Source organism: Pongo abelii, chromosome 7 (assembly GCF_028885655.2).
Source record: "Pongo abelii isolate AG06213 chromosome 7, NHGRI_mPonAbe1-v2.0_pri, whole genome shotgun sequence".
Lineage (NCBI taxonomy): Eukaryota > Metazoa > Chordata > Mammalia > Primates > Hominidae > Pongo > Pongo abelii.
This window is the reverse complement of record NC_071992.2, coordinates 23,613,659-23,632,365: the sequence shown is the minus strand read 5'-3', so window position 1 is coordinate 23,632,365 and position 18,707 is coordinate 23,613,659. Positions and strand designations below refer to the sequence as shown.

The 18,707-nt window shown below is 48.3% G+C and overlaps 1 protein-coding gene across 1 annotated transcript in view; it reads left to right on the top strand.

Annotated features, from left to right (window-relative positions):
• Window positions 1–284: 284 nt before the first annotated feature.
• GFRA2 (GDNF family receptor alpha 2) overlaps window positions 285–18,707 on the top strand; it is a 122,655-nt gene continuing 104,232 nt past the window's right edge. The window contains exons 1-2 of the mRNA XM_054560831.2: window positions 285–411; window positions 7,559–7,670. The gene's annotated coding sequence lies outside the window, so the exon portion shown is untranslated. The remainder of the gene's footprint in view (window positions 412–7,558; window positions 7,671–18,707) is intronic.

Sequence of the window (18,707 nt, the reverse complement as noted above, 5' to 3'; positions counted from 1 at the left end):
AAATTTCTAGATGACAGAAGGGATAATTGAAGTTCAGAGAGATAGCTGAGGATTTGAAAGCATCCTGAGAAGCTGAAAGGATGCCTGAAACGAACAAGATGAAATTTAACAGGACCAAATATTAAGCCCTATATTTAGGTAATAAAAGTGAATTATGTAGGTACAGTATGGGAGAAGCATGACTTGGGGGAATTTCGAATTAAAATCCTGCGGCCGGGGTGCTCTGAGCGCAGGCTGCCTGTTGGGGGCAGCAGAGAGCAGGGTGCGGGAGGGGCCCGCAGGAGGGGAGTGGAGCCAGCAGCTGAGGTCCCGGCAAGGGCAGCCATGGGTCTGGAGTTGGAACGGGACAATGCGCCATCAGGCCGGCAGAAGCTGGCAGATGAGGGCCGAGTTGCGGCACACAGGTGCCAGGTATGTGAGTTGTCTGCATCCAAGTGAGACTGGGTTCCCTTTGTCCTGGGCCATTTCTGTCCCAGGACTGCCTGCTCTGATCAGCTGGGATCTACCCCGTCTCCAAGGTGGTCGGATGGCCACACGCTTCAGTAGGGGCAGAGACTGGAAATGACAAAATGACAGAGAACACAGATGGGTGATAGCCAGGGGCTGGGGGGAGTGCAGGATGACGGGATCTATATGGAGAGGGAAGAGTTGCCAATCTTGATTTTCAGTGTTGGTGAAGTAATCAAAGGGCACAGAACTATAGACACACATTGTAACCAAGTCAGTTTCCCGATGTAGCATAGTTATGTAAATTGTAACTCAGGGAAAATGGGCAAGGGTCTGTGAGATTGCCCTGTACTATTTTTACAACTTCCTGTGAGTCCAGAAGTGTTGTTTTAAGTTAAAAGAAAACAAGAGCCAAGCCTTTCTCTGCAATGAGGGGGCTGGAGGTTGGGGGGTGGGGGGTGGGGGTGCGAGGGCAGATCTCCATTCACTTGCAGGGGAAGCTATCTGTTAGGACAGCCTGTGGGGAAGGTGGGGGGAGGACTTGTATGCAGGAGAAGGCCAGGGTCCCTGGCCTTTGAAAAGCCTGTGACAAAGGGCCCAGGACATTGGGAATGTAAAGCTCAAGCCAAGGCTGTTCCTCTGACCCGAGTGCCCCAGGTGGATGGAGGACCCGGGAGGCACCAGAGTCTTGGGTTCCTGCCTACGAGTTTGGTTACTTGTTGCCCGGGAGAAATGGTTGGGGATTTAATTCTAGGAAGGGCACTTGAAAGGCCTCTGATCCAGCCTGGGAAAACCCATCCCGAGTTCTCTAAGAGCTGGTAAAGTCACATGTTAGGATCTCCTGCTTGGGAACTTAGGAGGGGTTAGAGTCTCAGGGTAGACACTGCCTCTCAATCTCAGTACAGCTCTGGCCGATGCAAAGACCCGCTGTGAGGATGCCTCACCGGGAGGCCGATTCCTGCTTCTGTTCCAGGGGAGGCCCGAGGCAGAAAGTACAGAGGGATGCTGCTGGCTGGGCCTCCACAGGGGCCCTAAAGGCCTCTGAGGAGGTGGCTGCCCATGCCGGCTGTGTCCTGGCCCCTGTTCTCTGCAGGCTGCTCCCCTCCTTGCCTGGGGCCCAGGAGGCGCCAGCCACAGGCCTGCTTTTGAGATCAGTGTGATTTAAAAATCGGTTTTCTGGAGAGGACAAGAGTGTCAAACACTTCTGCGAGGCTGTCAAGAGGCAGCCCCTTCCCCTGATGGGAGGCCAGGTGGCTCTCCAGGTGCTTCTTCTCCTAGAGTTGCTGGGAAACGTGACTTCCCTTATACCCATAGGCTGGTGGCCCTGGGAAACGTGACTTCCCTTATACCCATAGGCTGGTGGCCTGGTTGCTGGGGGTTGCTTGGTTGCTGGGGGCTCCTCTGCAGCCCACCAAGTCTGGTTCCCAGGACAGGAGCCTCACTTATGCCTCAGTGCCCACCTCACTTCATTCCAGAGGCCTCCTTCCCAGAAGCCTGCACCAACTCCTTTTTTTCCCATAAAGTCCCTGAGAATTCAGGCTCTGTACCTGACATCTCTACTGTTACCATTGGCTCCACTGAGTGCCTGCAGCCCCCTCCCACGATGGCATATCCCAGGCCCTTGCTGCCATCACAGCCACTGAGAAGGGGTCTCTGAGTGACAGCTCCTTTGATGCCTCCATTACCCTCAGTGCCAGCCAGGACCTGCCATTTCTCTGCTTCCCTGTGGCCCAGTTCTTTTGTATTCTGAGCATGCCAAGGAGCTGGCACCAAGTGGTCATAGATTTTGATCTCTATTGGCAGCAAAAGCCCAGGAAGGACTCTGTCCATGAGGGGAGGACTTGACGCGATTGTGGGGCTACGGCTCCAGGTCAGTGAGGGGGGTGGGCAGAGGGAGGAGGCTGACCTCCCCCAAGCTGGAGACGGTGCTAAGGAGGGAGTAGAGAAGGATTGCATGTTGTGGGTCACTTCCACTCCCACAGTCCACTGTTGTGGATGGTATCTGGGGGCAAGTTTGGGTTTGGGGCTCCTGTGTTCATCAGAGAAGAAAGCTGGAAGTGATGCGGTGGTGGCTTAGGTGTGGGAGGGGCTGGATCATCTGCCATGTGCTTTTGCATTTGGCTTTTTATGGAGCCTGTGAGGCTCACAAGTTCTCCTTGAGCTGAGCTGATGAGAGACCAAGGCTTGTTTATTCTGCAGCCTATTTCAGATCATGTGTTGGGAGATGATCTAGGAGGATAAAATATATGTTCCAGTTCTGCCCAGGACTGTAGGAGAAGCAGCATCTGGAGGCTTAAGGTACTGGATCCCATCAGCTGCTGCAAATTTATGTTGCTGGGGGAGGGTGTGGGTGATGTTGCATTTGCTGTTCCCCTATTTCCCTTCCTGGGCCGTGTTCTATAGCTAAAGACCTCTTCCACCCCTGGTGCCATTGGGCTTCCCAAGGAAGTTACCGCAACGCTGTTTTTCAAAGACCAAACAGAGGTTGCAAAATCAAGAGCCATTAGCGGCCAGACAGCAACACAAAAGTGTGGGCAACAAAGTGCGATGATGCAAGGGCCAGGTAGGGAACTGGGGGGTACAGGCCTCAACTAAAATCATTCAGATACAAATTGTTGGCCGGGCACGGTGGCTCACGCCTGTAATCCCAGCACTTTGGGAGGCCGGGGCGGGCGGATCGCGAGGTCAGGAGATTGAGACCATTCTGGCTAACACGGTGAAACCCCTTCTCTACTAAAAATACAAAAAAATTTAGCTGGGCGTGGTGGCAGGCGCCTGTAGTCCCAGCTACTCGGGAGGCTGAGGCAGGAGAATGGCGTGAACCTGGGAGGTGGAGCTTGCAGTGAGCTGAGATTGCGCCACTGCACGCCAGCCTGGGTGACTGAGGGAGACTCCATTTCCAAAAACGAAAACAAACACAGATACAAATTGTTCAAAAACTCTGTCAAAGGAGATACATCTGCAGCGGACATGCATTCCTTTCTCTCCTGCCCTTAGAAGGGCTCTCTCCTGGTCCAGTTCCTCAGGGTTCCTCCCACAGCAGCCAGCGACAAACAGGAAAAAGCATGGAGTGTGGGTCTAGGCCCAGCTTATTCACTTACTCCTTGCATGATGTTGGGCTGACACTTGGCCTCTCTCTGCCTTGCTTTACCCTTCTGCTAAATGGGCACACTACCCTTGTTATCCACTCTGAAACATGGCCCCAAGGAGGAAATGAGATAGTGTATTTTTAAAATTCATACCCTGCTTCATTCCACAATGCATTTGAGGCAGCTTCTAAAAATATCCGTGATAAAAAGAGATAGAAATAAATAATATGTGAAATCACTTTGCAATTGTACCGTAAACTCATTTTCCTTATTGTCACTCGTAGCAGTGCGGAAGTGATAATAGATATATTTCCAGACTCATTTTCAATTCAACCTTGGCTTCAGGGCCTTCACTGAAACGCAGCTCGGGTGTGGGAAGCTCAGACCCTGAAGCGGGCCATCCACGTGGCCCTAGGGCCCAAGGGCTTGTTTTGCTGGAGGGGATTTGGGTGGCTGGGTGGTGGTCAGTCCTGAGACTTCAGCTCTTCTGGATAGAGGCTCTTCTAGCAGCTCTGTTATTATTAATGCCAAACCTCCCTGAGCATACCCATTGTGCCTGGACCTGCGCTGGAGGCTCAGCTGCAGAGAAGAAAATGACCGAGTCCCGTCCTACAGGGGTTCATAAGGAGGATTAATGGAAGTGAAAGGCACATAGTAGGCTTACTCTGACTTGGGAAAGTTGACTAATTCCTTTTTATTTCAATTCCCTGTCCATAAGATGGACATCATAACACCTCTTCCTCCATCATAGCAATGCTGGAAGGATAAAATGAGACTGTGCTCTGATAAGAAAAATTGCTATGCAAATGCAAGAAATCACCATCTCTATTCAGTGCTGCTCTAAAGTGATTTCAAAAATAACAGAGCCATTAGGATTTGGGAGCCGACATGACAAGAGGGTTTGCCTTAAATACTCCACCACGGAGTTTTTCAGGGGTCTGTGCAGGACTAGGAACTCAGGCCACAAAGATGAGCCCTTCCCCCGGAGAAAATGGAATGTCTACCAATTTCGGAGGATGTGTTAAATATTTAATATGTGCCCAGCCCTGAATTTGGCATTGTGGAGTGAGAAGGTGTTATGAGCTGAACTAGTTCCCCTCAAAATTCATATGTGGAAGCCCTGACACACACTACCTCATATGAGTGTATTTGTAGGAAGGGTCTTTAAAGAGATGATTACATTAAAATGAGGTCATTAGGGTGGGCCCTAATCGAATCAGCATCTGCATAGTAATTTTTCTTATCAGAGCACAGTCTCATTTTATGCTTCTAGCATTGGCATGATGGAGAAAGAGGCATTACGATGTCCACATTACAGGCAGGGAATTGAAATAGGAAGGAATTAGTCAACTTTCCCAAGTCAGTATGTGGCTTTCACTCCCAGTATCCTTTCTTGTAAGCCCCTGTAGGGTGGGACTTGGTCATTTTCTTCTGTGTTTTCTCTGGAGTTCTTATAAGAAGAGGAATTTGGGCACATGAAGAGACACAAGGGGTGTGCATGCACAGAGGAAAGGCGATGTGAGGACACAGCAAGAAGGTGGCCATCTGCAAGCCAAGGAGACAGGCCTCAGAGAAGCCTTGATCTCAGAATTCCAGCCTCCGGAACTGTGAGAATGTATATAAATTTCTGCCATTTAAGCTACCCAGTTTACAGTACTTTGTCATGGAAGCTGTCTTGGTTTGTTTTCTGCTGCTATAACAGAATACCGCAGACTGGGTAATTTACAAAGAATAGAAGTTTATTTGGCTTATGGTTCTGGAGGCTGCAATCCAAGAGCATGGTGCTGGCATCTGGTGAGGGCCTTCATGCTGTGTCATCCCATGGAGGAAAGTGGAAGGCAAGAGAGGGTGAGAGTGAGCAAGACAGCAAGAGGTGACCGAACTTACTTATGTAACAAACCCACTCTCGCAATAATGAGCCTACTGTCTCAATAATGACATTAATCCATTCATGTGGGCTCTCAATGATCTCAGTGCTGAATACTACTATAATGGCAATTACATTTCAATATGAGTTTTGGAGAGGACCTTCAAACCATAGCAGCAGGCTGAGCAAACCAATACAGATTTGTACAGAAAAGTATGAGTAATTTGCTCCTTTAATAAATACTTATAAGGGACTATGGGATTATGTTAGGTACAAGAGATACAAGGATGAATGAGAAAGATGTGGTTTCTGTTTTTAGGAAGCTTGAAGTGACCAATAGGGACATTGTAGCTGCCTTTGAGACAGGAAGATAGAACCAATGCCCTGAGAAAATATGATGACATATCATTATGTGTGGATACAAAAAGTTTACTTTGAGAACAGGTGCCCCTCTATTTACAGTGGAGTTATTTCCCAATAAATCCATTGTGAATTGAAAATATCATAAATCAAAAATACATTTAGGCCAGGAATGGTGGCTTGTACCTGTAATCCCAGTGCTTTGGGAGGCAGAGGTGGGAGCATCACTTGAACCCAGGAGTTCAAGAGCAGCCTAGGCAACACAGCAAGACCCCATCTCTACAAAAGTTAAAAAAAAATTTAGCTAGGTATGTTGGCTTATGCCTGTAGTTCCAGCTACTCAGGAGGCTGAGGCAGGAGGATCGCTTGAGTCCAGGGTCCTGGGCTGCAGTGAGCTATGATCGTGCCTCTGCCCTCCAGTCTGGGTGACAGAGCAAGACACTATCTCAAAAAAAATGCACTTAATATACCTAACCTACCAAAAATCATAGCTTAGTCTAGCCTACCTTAAATGTGTCGAGAACACTTATATTAGCCTACAATTGGGCAAAGTTATCTAACATAAAGCCTATTTTATAACAAAGTATTGAATATTTAATGTAATTTATTGAGTACTCTTCTGGAAGTGCAAAACAGAATGGTTGCATGCATATTGGAAGTAGTTTCTACTGAAAATGTATCTCTTTTGCACCATTGTAAAGTTGAAAAATCGAAAGTTGAACCCTCAGAAGTTTGAGACCCTCCGTAGTTCTGACTTCAAGTGGTGGAAATTCAGAGAAAATAAAGAGAAAAGAAAGCAGAAAGGGGAAGTTTTGTGGAGAGGGGACTTGAATAATTAGGGCAGATGAAGATGTGGGCTGCCTCCACCCTTTGCAGGGCAGTTATAGGACCAGCAAGAGGTGGTTTACCAGAGGCGCCCGTCCCTGGGGACTCAGCTTCAGGTGACTGACCAAGACAGGCTTCTCCCCAAGGGAACTGCCACCCTCTGGGGCCCAAAGCTTCTGCCCTGCAGCCGCTGGGGCTTGGCCGGCCCTTCTGTGGTTATTTGCTGTTGTTTCTCCAGGCAGATGGGAACTGCTGGCTGTTCATCAAGTTAGCAATTAACAAGTAATTCATTAGGCACCTAATGAACAAATTATTAACCTGGCAAGCCATGTCCAGCCACTGATTGAGGAGAGAAATGGCTATTAATAAGGTCTTGGAGTGGCAGCTGCAGTTCAGTGGTTAAGGCACTGGACAGGACCACAGGAGTTGTGGGCTCTGGAAGCTTGGGCCAAATTGCTTTATGTCTCCCAGCCCTAGTTTGACTGTTCATGTAATGGGGGTAACCAGACCCTATTAATGGGGGTAAATGAAATGTCAGAAACTGTATGAATGCAGAGCATCAGATTGTATAAACTCCAAGGCCCCTTACTTCTGACTCTACCTCCCCAAGCCACTGTAACATATACTGGGGTCATCCCATAACCCCTGTAATTGGTAAGTACTTACTCTCTGCTTCAGCTCTTCCTGGAACTGTGCAGAGGGCTGTGTAGCATAGGGAAAATATGTGTAATATGTCCCCTGCTCTCATGGAGCTTACCATTTGGTTGGGGCTACCAGATGTTCATGCCCAGCAAACTAACTAGAGTATAAAGCAATTTATGATAGGGCCAAGAGCTATAGAATTTCACAGAAGAAACAGAATTGTAAACTAGGATGAAGGGGAGGGGCTCACAGGAAGGTAGGAACTTAAAACATGACTTCATTGTGCTTTTTTTTTGATGAGAAAAATATTATGTGCTCATTCCCCCAGATCTCCAAATAGAGAAAATTGGAAAGAAAAAGATAAAGATAATCTGTAATTTCATCACCTGGAGACAACTGCTGTTGACATTGCCTTGTGCGTCTAAGGAGGACTTTGACAGGTGAGGTGGTGGGAGGATATTCTAGATGGGAGGCATGCCTTGAGTGAAGGCTCTGGGTTTGGGGAGAATGTTTGGTAGACACTTTTGGGGATGGATGTGTGGACCAGGCATGCTCAAATAGTGGTCCTGATGCAGAATGGAATTGGAGGCTGGAGCAGGGGAGAAAGGGCTGGAAAGGGCAGTAGGGGCCATTCACCAATGAGGCCGGGGTGAAAGAAGGTCGGGAGAGCTTATGAGCCCAGAAGCCCCAGCCAGCAGGCCAGACACTCTGCTTTTCAATAACACTCATGACACAATGGAACTTATTGATGTCGCTGCCCCACTTAGCAGAAATCCTGCAAAAACCTCTGCAGGAAAAGCAGACAAATCTGAGGCTGTGCTCGAGCTGCCAAACAGAGCGTGGGGACAGGGGAAGAGACAGGGTGGGCCCACCTCTGGTTGTTGTTAGGGGCTGCTTCAGGGGTGTCAGGAAGACTCCTCAGAGTAAGGCATCTGTCCTATTTTGTTCCCTTCCCAGGAGTTGTGACCTCCCTTCAGAACTTTGCATCATCCCTAGAACATATCTAATGTACCAGTTTTTTTTTTTTTTTTTTTAGCAGAGAAGTTTATAGTTGACAAAACTCTTTTCTATAAGATAATTAAGTAGATAATAGATATTTCTATTATTCCTGTTTTGCAGATGAGGAAATTGAAGTTCAGAGAGGTGAAGGGACTTACCTAAGTTTATGTAGCTATTGACAGAACCAGGCTGAGAATCCAGATCTTGGAACTGCAAATTGTACGCATGTGTGTGTGTGTATGTGTGTGTGTGTGTGTGTGTGTATGTGTGTGTATGTATGTATGTAAAATTAGTGACTCCATTACACTATAAGGAGTAGTATAGATTCGTGGTAAAGTGAATGGTTTTTGGAGACAGGGCATTGACTTCTGCATTCAATTTCCTGCTCTGATATGTTATGAATTGAAGAATATGAAGAACCTTTGACTTGTTCTTTATTATCTTCATATATTAAATGGGGCTATTAGTACTATTTATCTTCCTGGGTTATTGTGAGGCTTAAATAATATAATACAGGTGATGTGGACTCAGCACACAGTAAGTGTTCACTTAATGTTAGCTATGGGCCATGCACAGTGGTTCACTTCTGTAATCCCAGTGCTTTGGGTCGCTGGGAGTTTGAGACTAGCCAGGACAATATGGCAAGACCCTGTCTCTAAAAAAATAAATAAAATAAATTAACCAGATGTGGTGGTTTGTGCCTGTAGTCCCAGCTACTTGGGAGGCTGAAGTGGGAGGATCACTTGCACATAGGAGTTGGAGATTACAGTGAGCTATGATTGTGCCATTGCACTCCAGCGTGTGTGACAGAGTGAGATCCTATCTCTTCAAAAGAAAAAGTTAGCTATGATCATTATTGTGTTAACTCTGTGCTCATCTGAGTCATAGAAATAACTTGAGTCTTGTTGTTCCTCAGTTCTCTGCCATTGCCAGTCACTTTGTAGTTAGGAAGAATACATTTCCATTCCTGTACCCCAGGAATTGCTTGGCTCTCAGGGGACCAGACTCAGAGTTCCCTAAAGGACTCTCTGATTAGCCAGACACCCTAGTTCAGCAAAATACAGACAGTTCTTTGTTCTCTGTGGCAGAGGTCTTGATGCTCACCAGACATTCCATGTTTCCTCATATCTTCTAGTCCCACTGTTATTAGACAGGAGCATGTAATTGGTTCTGGCCAATGGGATGTGGGTGAAAGTGGCATGTATTCTGGCCAGCTCTCTGCCCTTCAATTGTCTCTCCTCTTGCCTCAATGACTGAAGAAGGCTTGTGTTCTAGGTGTAGCAGCTACAGGATGATAATGCATGAGTCAGCCTGGATCCCTGAGTGACTGTGTGGAGCAGAGGCCCCTGCCAAAGTACATCGAACATGTTGCATGAGGAATAAGTAAACCTTTGTGGTGTTAACCCTCTGAGACTTTGCAGTGGTTTGTTGCTGCAGCAATAAACTTAGCTTAACCTAGCTTAAATAATTCAACCTATTTTTGTTGACCGAAGTCTGATATTTTACATGAATGCTTTACACTGTACAACTCCCCACAGCCTATTATAGAGTAGGCTCACACCCATCTTCCTTTTTCATATCCAGAACAATTATGTATATGGAAGTACCTCCTGGGAAGAGCTTAGCAAGTGTTATTTCCTTATGAAATGATTTCTCTAAAACCTCCATTTCTATGTATATGCATTATTCAGTCAGTCCTTCTCCCCACTATACCATAATTCTACCACCATAGCTTCCGAACATTATTGCACCTATTGATTTGTACATCTGCCTCCCCCTACTAGGCTGTACGCTTTTTTGATCCTGTCTTATTGAAGACAGAAGGCCAGGCATGGGGGCTCACACTGTAATCCCAGCATTTTGGGAAGCCAAAGTGGGAGGATCGCTTGAGCCCAGGAGTTCTAGGCCATCCTGGGCAACATAGAGAAACCTCATCTCTATAAAAAATTAAAAAATTAGCCGGACATGGTGGTACACATCTGTAGTCCCAGCTACTTGGGAAGCTGAGGTGGGAGGATCACTTGAGCCTGGGAGGTCAAGGCTATAGTGACCCGTGATTTAGCCACTGCACTCCAGCCTGGACAACAGAGTGAGACCCTTTCTCAAAAGAAGAGGAAGAAGAAGAAGACAGAGGCAATGTGTCTATGTCAGTGCCTGGAACATAGTAGGTGCTTTAAGCCTGGTGGAATGAGTCACCAGTCATGTGAAATAGGCAGTGCAGGTGTTATTGTCCCTGTTTTACCAAGGTACAGCCAGATTTAGGGACTTTCCCAAAGCCAGGCAGCTAGAAAGTGGCAGAACCAGGGGTGAGCCCCATCTCCTGACTAAAGAGCCTCATGTGACAATAATCAGCTGTTCACTGAGCAGGTGGTTTTGAGCATCAGATGAGACGCGATGTGCGAGGGCACTTTGTACAGGGTGAGGAGTGAGAAGGGTGAGACATTCTGGTTCCTTTTGCATTTCCAATCTGCAAACCGCCAGTCAGGAGTTCCGTGTGGTGGTGTCAAAAATGGAAGGACCTGACTAGAGCAAGGCAGCATGCTGAAGAGCCAACGGGATGGAAGTTCCCTGGGGGAGGAGGCCTTGCCTGCCACACCCTCATCTGCAGGACAGAAAGGATGCCTTTCTCATTCTCCAGCACCCAAGTCCCATTCATGCTTCTGGGTCCTATCCAAGGGGCATGGTGGATGGAGCACTGGGCGTGGACAGTTTGGCAAGGGCTGCGGGCAGCACCTTGTGAAGGGATGCCACCTTCCTCAGGGCTGATGAGATGTGGAGGCCCTTCTGTAGCAGGGATTTGTTTTAATGAGTTGTCAGATTCCAGCAGGGGCTGACGGTTTTTCTTGGCAGGATAAGTCTCTAAAAACCCACTTCCTTTACCCACTCTGCCTGGAGCACAGTAGGTGTCTAATGCCTTGTTCTATTGAACCAAGGGGAAGCAGGAAAGAAGGCTGTCACTTGATCTCAAAAGGTCCAGGCCTGTGAAAGGGGTGGGTGGGGTGAGGAACCTGCTGGACTCCCTTCCTGCTCTCCCTCTGGCTGCATGAATTTCCTGGGCCCATAACGGTGTCTGTCTCAGGCCACTTGCTAACAGCAGCAGGGCTGTGTTGACTGCTGAGCAGATGACATTGCGTATGACTGGCTATTGGTTGCTCCTGTGCAGCCCATTTCAATGCTCCCAGAAGGCTCATTAGCAAGCACAACATTAGCCCTGCCCTCCTGCCTCCCAGTCCTGCAGCCACTGTGTTGGGAGGCCTGAGGGGTGACTCTCATTGAGAAATGAGACCATGAGTCCCATTCATATTCCTGGGTCTGATCCAAGGGGTGTGATCGATGGAGCATCAGGTGTGGACAGTTTGGCGAGGGCTGTGGGCAGCACCTTGGGATGTCCCCCTTCCTCAGGGCTGATGGGATGTGGAGGCCCTTTTGTAGCAGGGATTTGTTTTAATGAGTTGTCAGATTCCAGCAGGGGCTGATTGTTTTCGTTGGCACAATAGGTCTCCTCCACAAATCTCCTTCCCTGTTCTCCTTAGAGAAATGGGATGGTATCTGTCTTCTGAAAAGTCTTGTTGTTGCCCTCACTGGACTTTTTTTTTTTTTTTTTTTTTTTCTTGACACCAGGTCTTACTCTGTGACCCAGGCTGGAGTGCAGGGGTGCAATCATAGCTCACTGCAGCCTGGAATTTTTGGGCTCAAGCCGTCCTCTTGCTTCAGCCTCCCAAGTAGCTGGGACTATAGATGTACAACACTACGCCTGGCTAATTATTTTTTATTTATGTAGAGATGGGGTCTCACTGTGTTGCCTGGGCTGGCCTCCATCTCCTGGGCTCAAGCCATCCTCCTGCCTTGGCCTCCCAAAATACTGGGATTACAGGCGTGAGCCACCATGCCTGGCCCCTTGTTGAACTCTTATAGTATGGCTGGGCATAACACAAGTCATCCATGGTGTGAAGGATAGAGGGCTTCTCAGTCACCTCACAGAAGCCTAGATCCTACAACTGGAGGGGACTCAGAATTCATGGAACTAGGACTTGCAGATGGGTTAGATAAACTTGTGTGCCACTCCAAGTGACTGGTTGTGGTGCCTAGAGCATTGCATCCAGAAGCCTTACAATATCTGCCACGATTAGGAGAGGGAGTGGCGTGTGAATGCTGCAGATTCACCTTCTCGGATCTCATTCGAATCCCTTTTTCATGGTGTGGGAGTTCTAAAGTTAGAGATCTATTATTTTGCATTAGGGCCTTGTCTTTCTGTTAACATTTCTTTAAAATGCATATGCCTCAGAGAGGAGTAACAAGAAGGTATTGAAGAATTCAGTGATTGATTGAGATTGATTGCAAAAAAGGGCCATTATCAGTTTTGCTGGTTCTGGAAAAGAGTTTACTGCACCAGTAACTCTTAAAATAAATAGATGATCGCTTCCCTTAGGATCTGTTTTCAAGACTGTCTTCCAAGGTGGCAGCTGGCTGAAAGGAAATGGGAGAGCAGACTCGTTTGGTGGAGGGTGAGGTTGGAAGCTGGAGGTGTCCCCTAGCCAAAGTGCATCCTGCAATGGGAACACCAGGGGGCCAGAGGTACGGAGGCTCTGACTACCTGTGGGAGGGTACGAGGCCAGGTCTACCTTTTCCTCTATTTAGAAGCCACCAGCTCTTGATCTCCCACCCTGAGAGCCTTGCTTGGTTTGTCTGCACAGGACACAGGCTTCTTGTTGGGGGAGCCCTGTATTTCCAGGACTGTTGCCAGCTCTTTATGGGCCATGCCTTCATCGCCCACTTCAGGGGGATTGGCCTGAGGACTGCAACCCCTTTGTTTCTTCAGACTAACAAGTGACTTGGTTCACTAGGCTGGAGGGTGGTGGGCAGGGGTCACACTGCTAACAGGTGAGAATGAAGCAGTTTATTGTGTGGACTGGGAATTCTAATGAGTCTGGCTCCCATGAATGCACTGAGTCTTTATAGAATTAGACTTTAAAGCCAAGAGCATAAGTCAATCTAGCTTGAATTAAAAGAACTTAAATGGTTAAAAAAATCCTCTGGTCAGGGCTGGGTGCAGTGGCTCACGCCTGTAATCCCAGCACTTTGGTAGGCCGACGGAGATTGAGACCATCCTAGCTAACATGTGAATCCCCGTCTCTACTAAAAATACAAAAAATTTAGCTGGGCGTGGTGGTGGGCACCTGTAGTCCCAGCTACTCAGGAGGCTGAGACAGGAGAATGGCGTGAACCCAGGAGGCGGAGCTTGCAGTGAGCCGTGATCATGCCACTGCACTCCAGCCTGGGTGACAGAGCAAGACTCCGTCTCAAAAAAAAAAAAAAAAAAAAAAAAAAAAATCCTGTGGTCAGATATATCAATTTTCCCTAAAGAGAACGGACGAGGAGGAAACAGAAGCATTCATTATGTGGGTCAGTTAGACCCTAGTGAGTCCCAAACAAGTAGATAAGTGGTTTGAACCAGGCTAGTGATCCTGGGCCTCAGCCCCTGTGCTAAGGTTATATTGGGTTAGAGGCATCATTTGCCCATTCATTCATTCTACACTCATTGGGCAGTTATCATGGGCCAGCCCCTAAGGCTATGGTGATGAAAAGGATGTAGGTCGTGTTCGAACAGAGCTTTGAGTTGAGTGAAGAGTACAGATAAGAATGGGAGATTTCAACAGAGTGCAAGAAGAGCTAAGAGAAGCATACACAGCAGGACCTGGAGGCCTCAGTATTCTCACTTGTGAAAAGGGGAAGTTCCTTTTTACAAAGGAGCACCAAGTCACTGGAGTAGCAAAAGCTGTCCCAAGTAGTGCAGTGGGCAGGGGGTACTCATCCTGAAACAGATAGCGAAGGGTGGTCCCCAGAACTCACCATGGGATGTGGGCTGCCTGGAAAAGTCATCAGGTTCTTACGTCTGCAGGGCATTGCTTACATTTCAAAGCGTAGTCATATTCAGTGTCTCATTTGATCATCCTTGTCCCTTGTGACAAGGGCAGGGTAGAGAACTGTTATCCTAGAGGAACTAAGGTCACATGGTCAGCTGGTGGCGAGCTGGTGGCTGAATCCAAGTGTACCTTGCTGGCTCATTCCATGAGGTGAACTGGACGGAAGATGAATTTTGGGAGTTAGGTTGGAGCAGAGATGAGAAGAGCATCGAGATTCAACAGTACACACATCCCTCCCTCCCTCTCTCCCTCCCTCTCTTGCTTCCTTTTTCTTTCTTTCCACTAGGAAATCCTTCCTGAGGGCTGACCATGGGCACTGCACTACCCCAGAGTGTGCTGAACTCTTTTCTGGGCTGGCAGCAAGTCTGGGGTCAAAGCTAGAGCTAAAACCCTTGTCCAAGCCTCTTTCCATAGTGCTGGGTGGGATGTTCTCCCAGGAGTCAGGTAGGAAGAATATGAAAGGCTGGGCCCATCCCAGGGCAAGGGAAGACTGCAGAATCCTGGGCTTCATTGCTTGGGGGAGTGCGGAGTGCCTAGCCCAGCCTGCCCCTCCCCTCCTGGGGAGAAGGGACTCACCCATTTTGTAGTGGGGAGGCAGCAGGTGCCTGTACCCCTGGGAATGTCCCATCCTGGAGCCCACTGTGTGGACTGGATGTGATGCTGACTATGGTGACTTTTGCTGGGGAGTAGGAGGGGGAATTGTAGCTGCTTGCTGTGGCACGGAGCAGCCTGCTGCCGTTGAAAGCAAACAGCATCCACAATAGCCAGCACTTCAGGGGCAGACATGCTGCTTTCTGCCCAAAGGCCACTGTAGTCTGAGGGACTTCCAGGATCCTCCCCATTACTGGATCCTTGTGGACATGGGAGTTATGGAAAGGCAAATTCCATATTGGCATAAGGAAAAACCACTCACCAGCCTGGGCAACATGCTGAAACCCCATCTCTACAAAAGATACAAAAATTAGTTGGGTGTGGAGGTGCACGCCTGCAGTAGACAAAGATGGAGATCCCATAGCCCATGGAGACCACTGTAAAGTGAGAGGCACAGGTGGCAAAGGCTTTATGTTGACTTTGGCCTGAGGGTATCTTCAGAATGGTGGAGATGATGTAAACATAGGTGACCACTGTGAGTGAGAGGGAGCTGATGAGTAGGACCAGGGAGCTGAGAAAGTCCAACAGCTCAATGGCATGAATGTCAACACAGGCCAGGTGTGCACCTCCACGCTCAACTAATTTTTGTATCTTTTGTAGAGATGGGAGGCTGAGGTGGGAGGATCACCTGAGCCTGGGGAGGTTGAAGCTGCAGTGAGCTATGATGGCACCATTGCAATCCAGCCTGGGTGACAAAGTGAGACCATGTCAAAAAAAAAAAAAAAAAAAAAAGCAAAGAAAGGAAAAAAAAAAGAAAGAAAGGCCACTCAATTGTCCAAGTTAACTGTGACTGTAGAATGCGGCCCCTGAGTCAAACAAGATCCTGTCACTGGAGATGTTTATAAGAAATTGTCTTTGTCCTAAAAATTAAAAAGTATTTTACTTTATTTTACCGAAGCATTTAAGCAAAAGCTAACTCATAAATAGGGAATTTGGGGTTAGTTAGGACACATTGGTCCAGTTCTAGATCAGCAACTTCCTGACTGTGTGATCGCTGTCACGTAGTGGGACAGATCACTTGATGCCTGGACTATACGTCTTCCCGTGTGAGAGACACTGATTTCAGAGAGCTCTTGGGAGGCCCAAGGGAGGCAAACTTGCAGAAAAAAGCACCGAAGGCTGTTGAGGGCTGTGCTCTTGCTGGTAGTTCATTATTGTTGTCATGGAGGGCTCCTTCCAACCTACAGCAGGTGATGACTAAAATTCTACCATTAGCAATTCATTCTTTGAAGTTAAACATTGCTCTGCCACCCAGGGTTTCCTATTCTGGAAAGAGAGATAGGATACCAGGAAATCAGGAGTGCATGGGGACAGTGGGGGGAAGGAGAGAAAGTTCTAGATGATGGGAAAAGAAGTTCCCAGAATGAAAGGTCAAGGTGAGAGGGTAGGCATACAGGTAAATGTGCTCATCTGGCCAAACTCTGGGTTGGGCCCAGGGAAGGCATGTGTCCTCAGAGAGAGAGACGCTAGTCTCTGTTTTCTGGCCACAGCCCCTTGGGAGGTGCCCTCTGGGTCCTGCAGTCAGACCTGGGCCTTTTGAGTGACAGTCCAGCTCAGACCTAGCCCTTGGCTAAATAGATACTGCCTGTGGAGCTGTTGGGACTGAGAGCTCTCTGCGGGGGGCATCAGGCAGCAGGAGCCGGCTCCCCAAGGCTTGGCAGGAGGAGTCATTGTCCCTCTTCCTTGATTCTGCCTTGACCTTGGGTAACCTGGCAGATGGCCAGTGTCTTAAGAGATGAGGTGGGTGTGTGCGCCCAGAAGAGAAGCTGTGAGGTTTCTCCAGGCAGCTTTCATCTGAAAACACAGCACCAACTTCAGGACAAGGCTGGGGTGTAGCTAGTATGGTGCCAACTACAGAGGGAGTGCAGTGTCTCTGGGGCAGCAGGGGCAGACCAGACACCCAGCTAGGATATTTTAGGCTTAGGATAGCTCAACAGAAGGGTGGTTTACTAGCTCAGCTCCTGCTGCCATCGGGCAGCTGTGAAGGAGGAAGGCGAGGAATGAGGTTTCACAGTTTTCTCGAGAAGTCTGGGATTTCTGGTGAAACAGGAATTCAGAGAAACAGCCCTTCCTAGGTCTGTCTTGGATGACACAAAGACGATGCCAGATGACTTGAGTGCTTTTTCCCTGCCCTCCATGAGCCCCTATTGTGGGACAAAGCAGCAGAGAAGCCCAGGCCTGTAGTAGGTGGATGCCTGATTTCTGGTCTGTGAGAGAGGCCAGGTTGGAATTGGAAAGCCCACTGGATGAGTCCTTAGCTCTGCCACTTGCTGGCTATGTTGTAACCTTGGCCATGTCATGAGTGGTCTTCAAGAGTGAGTTTGTTCCCTGAGGCCAGGTGCGATGGCTCATGCCTGTACTCCCAGCACTTTGGGAGGCCGAGGTGGGTGGATCACCTGAGGTTGAGAGTTGAGACCAGCCTAGCCAACATGGTGAAACCCAGTCTCTACTAAAAATACAAAAATTAGCCAGGCAAGGGGGCACACACCTGTAATTCCACCTACTCGGGATGCTGAGGCATGAGAATCGCTTGAACCTGGGAGGTGGAGCTTGCAGTGAACTGAGATCGTGCCACAGCACTCCAGCCTAGGTGACAGACTGAGACTCCATCTCAAATAAAAAAAAAATAAATAAATAAAAAGAAAAAGAAAAAAGAAAACAAAAAGACTGTGTTTGAGTTTGTTGTCTGAGAAGGGAAATTAATTCTCTCACGCCTCCCTCCCAGGGATGTTGTAAGTACTTCGAGATCATGGATGCAGAAGATGCTTTGTACAGCTGGGAAGTACAATAGTCACATAAGGTGGTCTTGATGGCTTCCTGTCAGAGCAACTTCCCATCTGCTTCCACCGTCTACCCACTCTGTCCAACCCCCATGGGAGCTGCAGCAGCTGCAGGTTCCTCCCTCTCTAATGGGCTACCTTGGGGCTTGCAGGACTCCCTGGGATGGGTGGGGCTGCACAGAGGTCTGTGAGGCCCTGGGGAGAGGCTGGGTAAAACCAGAGCTCCACCTCCTGCCAGTGCCTACCTCTAAAGAGAATGATGAAGCACTGAGAACATTGACCGAAATCAATTAGAGAAATCAATGGCCCTGAGTGCAGTGTGCATTTCTTCCCTCCTAGCCCAGTCCCACCCAGCCTGCCCCAGCATCCGTGTTCATTCTTTGGGATCAGATGGTTTATTTAAATTCCTACTGGTCTCCATTGCCAGACTAGTGTGCTCCTTCCAGGCTGGGACTCTGGAATCTGGAGTGTGGAGGGAATGTTGGTGAGGGGTCAACCTGCCAGTAGAAGGGAGGTAGGGGCTGGAAAAGCCAATGCATGACCCAGGCCCAAGGCACTTAGCTGGGCACCAAGCTGGGCACCTGACAGAATCCTTTCTAGGCTCTAGACTTGAGCTCCAAAGCTTACGCCAGACAAGGTCCACAGTAAATATTTTATTTATTTATTTTTTAAATAAAAAATAAAGTGGTTAGCTGGGTATGGTGGCTCACGCCTGTAATCCCAGCACTTTGGGAGTCCAAGGCAGGTGGATCACCTGAGGTCAAGAGTTCGAGACCAGCCTGGCCAACATGGTGAAACCTTGTCTCTACTAAAAATACAAAAATTAGCTGGGTGTGGTGGTGGGCGCCTGTAATCTCAGCTACTTGGGAGGCTGAAGTAGGCGAATCACTTGAACCTGGGAGGTGGAGATTGTGGTAAGCTGAGATCGCACCACTGCACTCTAGCACTGCAGCCTGGGCAACAGAATGAGACTCCGTTTCAAAAACAAAACAAGTCACTCTCAGGATAAGCTTAATTTTTTTAGAATAAAAAATAAAACAAGGTCTACAGTAAAGATTTTAAAAGTAATTTCAGGCTGGGCACAGTGGCTCAGGCCTGTAATCCCAGCACTTTGGAAGGCTGA